The 7,551-nt window shown below is 29.3% G+C and overlaps 1 long non-coding RNA gene across 1 annotated transcript; it reads left to right on the top strand.

Annotated features, from left to right (window-relative positions):
- Nucleotides 1–1,852: 1,852 nt before the first annotated feature.
- On the top strand, nucleotides 1,853–6,039 carry LOC131612534 (uncharacterized). Its single transcript, XR_009287412.1, has 5 exons — nucleotides 1,853–2,066; nucleotides 2,180–2,308; nucleotides 4,658–4,763; nucleotides 4,915–4,988; nucleotides 5,782–6,039. It is a non-coding gene; the product is annotated as an uncharacterized LOC131612534 (long non-coding RNA).
- Nucleotides 6,040–7,551: the final 1,512 nt, after the last annotated feature.

Raw genomic sequence — 7,551 nt, 5'->3', positions numbered from 1 at the left:
TCTAAGCACCCTTGAGCAAAACGAAACTCAGAAGGACAAAAAACCCAGAATTCTAGAGAGAAGGCAGAGAACCAAGAACTTTCTCTCTCATACTTTATTAATGACCTTTTAGGTGAAAGGATGCTACTGACACCTAGGATTCTTGAGGAACAATAGATTAACGCTAAAATATAAAAATCGACGCTAATATACCAGAATTTTTAATCGACAGTAGCATTTACGTAGTGGCGGTTTAAAGCGACACTTCAACATTCTTATCAATGTATTAGCGACGGTTCTGAGCGACAATATAGTATAACTATGGCCAATTAACGTCAGTTAATAGAGACTAACTATGACCTAACATGTAACCATGCATTATAGCGTTGCTAATAACCGACGGTAATGGTTTTTAATTTCCTGTTTTACAATTTAGTATGGGTCATTTTAGACACTATAAGTTATAATTGTGCCTTATAGCGTCAGTAATAGCCGCTGCTTGTGACTTTTTTTTTCTTTTTTTTTATAAATTTAAACATGTTTAAAACCAAATTTATTTTCTACATGATTCCAATTTCAAACATACAAGATCATACAATAAGAACCATGATTCAATAGGCCTAATATTCACAAGACAGCTGATACATTTCAAATATGCACATAAAATCAGTTCAAGCAGTCATCACATTAAACAATATAGATTCCTCTTCCCAAACTCAGAATGTTCAAACTTACATGCCATCTTCACCTCTTTATTTATATTAATTTCCCATACTTTCATGGTTAATATAATGAAGAAAACACATACTATCATCTCTTCACTCTCAGTTTCAGTATCTGCTTCATCTTCGCTAAAATTATACATCTTTTATTTTGTACTCAACTGTTTCTTCATCATTATGGAAGGCCAAAATACCTGGCATAAACCAAACAAAAAATGCTTTAAGAAAATGCAGCTCATATAATAAGACAGTTACATAATATATACGTTTTAGTATAAATATTCTCATGGAAGTTTACAAGCCACGTTAAAGCTAACCTCTAAGAGTTTTCCTTTTCATGTTTTCACATTGCTTCAAGTCAAAATATTATAACAACTTGTGTATTGTACTGACCCTAACTTTCAAAGCTCAAGCTCTTAAAAATGGAAGCTACATTTTTTAGCCACTATTTATCTATTAATGTATTTGAGTAACGAACTAATACGTCTTTTTAGATTGTAACTATTAATAAAATCATACATTTTTATCAGTGTTAGTCGGTGTTGTGTCTGGTGTCTGTATATGTTTCGTACTCGACAACAAGTGACAATATCAACTATATATGCAAAACCAAAGATATCATAAGGATAAGGTAAAGAAAACAACATCGAATACTACGGGTCCTGACACTAGAAATATTCTGACAATAAAACACAGGAAATCATACTCTCAACAAAAAAAAGTTAAAACAATAAAACAAAAATGCCTAGTTTTTTTATTCGAATAACACTACAAGGAAAAAGACATATTGTGACACACACTTTTAGTGACGCCTTACTATTAGTCACTAAATATCATTTTTATCTACGGTTAATCTGTCACCATTTGTCATTGAATAAAGATCATGTTGTTACTCAGCAAAAAAAGTACTAATCAATTTTTTTCATTTATAAAAAAAATTATTATTTTCAATAAAAACAAAATAAAATATTTAAATAATTTTTTAACAAAAGTTAATTTTTCGTCTGAAAGCAATTTAACCTATGATAATTCAACAATTTCATTTTTATATTTTATAATCTCAAAATTAATTTGTTCTCCATTGAAACCTTTACCCTAATCAAAACTCACTTCATCTTCATAATCAAAAATCACTTCATCTAAGCCTTTACGCTAATCAAAATCACTTCATCTTCATAATCAAAAATCACTTCATCTAAGCCTTTACCCTAATCAAAATAACTTCATCTTCATAATCAAAAATCACTTCATCTTCTTCGACCACTGAAATCGTTTTTTTTCGCCTCACTGCAAATTACTCAATCTCTTCATTCCATCATGTGAAAATCGTCAATCGATAGAACGAGGAAGCAAAATTTCTCTTAGGTTAAGTATATATCGACGATTGAATCTTTTAATTGATCTGAAGTTTATGTGTTATTGTATTCCATTTTCGTATTCAGATCTAAAAAGTATTGGGAATTTAATTTTGGACGCAGAGCTAAAACTGATCTGAAGTTTCATATCTTCAAACTCAGAACAATCTATAATGGCTTCAATCAACGGATTCCCATTACCTGAGACGCTAGGCATAAATTGGAGGCTCGAATGCGACTTCATAATTTAAGGTATATAGCAATTTTGAAGATAACTGTTTTTTCATTAGTTTGCCGATAAGAAGTAATTATTGTTCATTATGCTTGACAAATATAGTGTTTCTTACCTTTAAACTGATGAAGTAATAGTTATGGTACTTGATATGATTAACTGGAAACTTGTAACGTGTATGATAGAATACTAGGCTTCCTTCCATTCTGATGATTTTATATCTATGTTAAAATAGCTTGGAAAGTGGGTTGTTTTTTAGTTATGGTATCTGAAATGGAACTCACATCGATAATGTTAAATTGAACTCGTTATCAGTTGTTTTGTACCTATTTAACGGACTAGAAGATAACCTACAGCTTTCTGATTAACTCGCCCTGACTTAGACAAGTGTTTAGTATTATTTCAATAACTTTTTATGAGAGAGGCACATGTTTCCAGCGAGATGCAACAGCGATATGGTCATTGTTTTCCATTACTTCAAGTTTGAAAGATGCCTGGAAAGCGGTTAATAATGTTTTGTCGTGTCTGGAAAGTGGTCACTAAAGTTATGGCATGTTCGGCGAGCATTTAATAATGTTACGGTGTGTCCGACACTTTTCAATTTACTAATTTTGATTACACCCCTGAAGTTTGTGTGGAGAGTTTGATATTTATTTGTTAGAGGTTTTTGTCATCTCATCATGCATTACTTTTTATATAAGTCTCATCATGCATTACAGTATATTGTTGCATTAGTTTCTGGTAAAATGTGTTAATGTTTGAAGAAACAACTTTCCAATGGTGTTGGTGAGGAGGAATAAAGTGACTTATAATATTCAATTATACAGAGGCTAATTTCTGCCTGGTTTCACTGTCAAATTTAAAAAGTCTAGATTTTTTGTAATAATATCTTCTGTTATCCTGTTTTTAGAAATGTAATCCTCTAAAGAAAATTTATTATCAGTTAGAAACCGTTACTTTGATTAGGAGCAAATATGAATAAAATGATGTTTTTGTGGCATGTATCTATTTGATTTGGCATGACATAAATGGGGATATCCTCTATCCAATTGTACCCAAAGGGGGAATGGATAAACACAAGATGAGAAAGTGAGTATTAAAAGGAAAAATTTTATATAACCTTTAGCATAGAGATGAATTGAAACTTCTTTTTTGTGGTTGAATGTTTTTGTGAAAAACGAAATACTTTGGTGCTAAGGTTTCCATCTCAAAGAACTTGAGGCTTTGTTGGAAATAAACATTGCTAAACTAGAGTCTAGTTTCAGGTTGACGTGCTGTTCAAAATATGCATAAAAAATGAAAGTGAAATTCAAGGTTAGGAATTAGTTCACAAGTTTAACTTCAAAACCATTTTTTAGAATGTATATGATTTATATCCTATTAGTAATGACTAGCTAAAGTTTAAGATATGATGTTTTGTAGACAACCAACAAAGTTTAGGATGTGAATTGTGAACAAAAATCTTTGATAGTGTTTATGAACAAAAATCTTTGATAGTGTTTATCTTTGTACTGAATAATGTTATCATATTTGTTCTAACTATTCTATTGGGTGTGAGTTTCTATGTAATTTTAAATATATATATATATATATATATATATATATATATATATATATATATATATATATATATATATATATATTATGCCACAAATGATTATGAACTTTCACATGAGGGTTAGGAAGCAAGTTATAAGAATCAAAGTATAGAAGTCATTGGTGTTAACTTTGTGAAGTAATTCTTAAGCTAGCTCAAGCATTTTAGCAATGTATTTGGAAAAAATGGAAGAGAGGAGGAATGTTGTTTTCTTATTTTTGAGTTATATGCAAGCTGAAAATAGTTGCAATAGCCAGATAGCAATTAGTATTGAATTGTCACATTTTCTTAAATTATTTCATACTGGAAATGGTTGTTTGAGAGGAATCAGTGTGAATTTTTTCTTAGAACTGGTTCATTGACAATGGGAGAATATCAGAGTAAGTTTATGCTCTGATAAATCGAAGCCTCTGTCAGGAGTACAGGGGAACTAAGTATAAAGAAGGAACTTCAGAGTTAAATGTAATCATACTTGGCCAGCATGCAGTAGAAATTGACTATGATTCTTTATATGACACTTTTAATGTTGAAGATGAAAACCTTGACCATAGTGATGATGAATCAGTGGAGATTTTGAATGAATGACTTAACTTTTCTGTTTCTTGCATGTAGGTTTTTTTGTTAAAAGAAGAACTGAGTATCTCTTTCTAACTCTAACTTAGTTTCATTTCATGAATGATGCTGCATATTTAATAAATTCTAGTGTTGAAAACTGAAAAACATCAAGCATCATGACTCACTTGTCTGTTTTACATTTCACGTATATATGCAGGTGAGATTAAGAAGACTAGTGGAAGAACTACGTCATTGAGTTGTCCAAGTAGAAATAGAGCTGAAGAAATATCTGCCAAATTCATCTCAAGCAATCCTTTCAGCTGGTTGGTCCTTGTTTTCAAATGAAACTAGACTGAAATCAGGAGATATTTATGTATTTGAATTGATAAACAAACAAGATTTAGTTTTTAAAGTTCATGTTTTCTAAAGAGACTAAGTTATTACTTGCTTATAATTTTGTTTTAATGTGACAAGGACCAATGTTTAACCCCAGCTGAGCTTAGCGAATCTGATCAAGACATTCGTTTTGTTCGCCTACCCGTCATCAAGTAATCTTCTTTACATTATTGTTATTGTTATTACTTATTTGTATTTAGTTTTCAATTTTGTCTGTAGTTATAGTTTGTTTCTAAAACTAATTTGAGTTAATCAACGCATTGACATGAGAATTTCTTTTTCAATTCTCATTGTGCAACCTAGTTGTTTGCTAGGATATTGCACCATTGTGCACTCTATTTTGATAGATTTCTTTTACTGGTAGCTCAAGATTATGACAACTGTTATTTTCTGGTCATGTTCATTTTTTGTTATTGGTGTAATTGGTTGTGAAAAAGAAAGTTACAGGTGTAGGTTGGCCGCGAGTTGTCGTGAGTAGTGGTAAGCGGCTGTTCAATTCTTGTTGCATTTTCCGGCTCGGTGTTTTCTGTTTTGAAGTTTTCATTTCGTATTTTGTGGATGTTGCTTTGACTTAGGCATGATTTGAATTTGTGTTGTGAACGAAAATAGCGATTGCTAATTCGGGTTCCTTTTTTTTTCGAATTCAAATCGTTGTGGTTTTGAGATGTCAAAAACTATGATGATATTGTGAATTGTTCTGGATTAGTTTATGGTTGGTACTTGTTCTTCTTAGTTTTAGTTCTAGTTGTTTATGATGAAGATGTGAATGAATGGTATGTTTGGAAAGGTTGTGTTAATTGTGTGATTTTTTTGTTGACATGTTCATTGTTGTGATGTAAGGTTATTGTGGATGATGATTTTGTGTCATAAAAAAGGGTGATAGAATTTTGGAATTGAATGAATGAGTGAAAAATTAGTTTGATGAAAAAAGTTTGTGTTTAACAGGTTGGATGAGGTTTGAAACTTGGTTGTGAAGATACAAGACCATTCAAAATTGTAGATACATGAGAGTGAAGATACAAGACCATTCAAAATTGAAAATACAAATATATTTGATTTCTTTTGTCAAAATCGTATATTTAATTTCTTGTGTAAGATTCTAAGTATATTGAATGATACTTCTATGTTGAAATATTTGAATTTAATAGAAAATGAGATAATTGTTTAATTTTAGTTATTTAACTTTGTCATAGTTCTTAATGTATTTTAAAATATTTGTAAAGAGTAATTTAATTTTAATATTAGTAATATTCTTCAATTAAATTAAAAAGTAAAATTATAAATTTATTACATTTTGATATAATTTTTTATTGAACTTTTAGTGACAGCTAAAAGAAAATAACTCGTAGGTATAGTTCCTATTATTTAAAATACTCATAATATATAGTGACACTTGTTGCAACCGTAGGAAAAAGATTAGCCGTAGCTAAAAGTTATTGTGACAGTCTATTTGGCGTCACACAACACCCCCTTATAATTGACGCCAAAGGTGGGTGTCACTCAAAGTCTTATAAACATCTACCTACAGTTTATTGACTTTTAGTGACAGTTTTTTAATGTCACGAGAAGTCAATTTTCTTGTAGTGTAAGTATTTCTTTTTGATGTTTAATTTTTTGTTATCTTGTGTATTTGGTATAATGTAGTTAATTGATGGGAAGAACGGTGACAACGGCGGCACATAACAACGATGGAGAGATTGGGAGATTAATGAAGAGTAATGAATATTGGGAGATTAACGAGGAAATTCGTTTCTGCTTGAAGAGATTTTGTTTTATGAGTACTGGGACAGTGGGACTAAGGACTCGTGAGATTGAGAGCTGATAGAGGGTTGGTGAGATTAAGAGGGACTAAGTTTGAGAGTGATTGGTGAGATTAAGAGGGACTAAGTTTGAGAGTGAGAGAGTTTTTTTAGTTTTGTTTTTACTACTTTATTATTAATTTATAGTTTAAATTTAATTTAGTTTAATTTTATTAGTTTAGTAGTTATTTTGTTTTATTTGTTAATATAAAATTTTGTTTTTTTTTAGTTTGAAGTTATTAAATTAGTTAAAATTTATTTTTTTAGTTTTGTTTATATTTTACCTTATTAATAAGTTATAGTTTTAATATTGACTTTTTTTTATAATTTTGAATTTGATAAGTCTTGGCTTTAATTTATTTATTTATAAATTTTGTATATAAATTTATTTTTTGTATTAATTTATAATTTTATACATTTATTTTACAAATAATAACTATTAATTATTATTATATATTTATTTGATAAATTATTTTATTTATTTGTTAACATATAATTTTAGTTTTATTTTATCAATAAGATTTTATTTATTAAGTTACCTAAAATTTTATATTATTTTTATTAACTTACAATATTAATTTTATTTTATAATTGAGTTCCGTAAAGTTTTGATTTTAGTTTTATTAATTTACAATTTGATTTTATGAATTATATTTTAAATTATTTTTAGTTTTAATTTATTAATTTAGTTAAAATCTTATTTTACTAAATTAATTTATAATATTGACTTTAGCCTCGGCCATCAACTGTCGTTGTCAATAAAAAAATCAATCTTTTAAATGACTAAATAATAAAAGAGGGGCAATCGGAAGAAGGTGAGAGCGGGTAAACAAGGGACCTTTTGGTTGGCAACGTGTTGGTCTATTTGGAAGCTTAGGAACGAGATTATTTATCGGAACGTTTGTTGGACTATTTT

The sequence above is a fragment of the Vicia villosa genome, linkage group LG6 (genome assembly GCF_029867415.1).
Source record: "Vicia villosa cultivar HV-30 ecotype Madison, WI linkage group LG6, Vvil1.0, whole genome shotgun sequence".
In the NCBI taxonomy this organism is placed as follows: Eukaryota; Viridiplantae; Streptophyta; class Magnoliopsida; order Fabales; family Fabaceae; genus Vicia; species Vicia villosa.
This window is presented reverse-complemented; position numbering and strand designations above follow the sequence as displayed.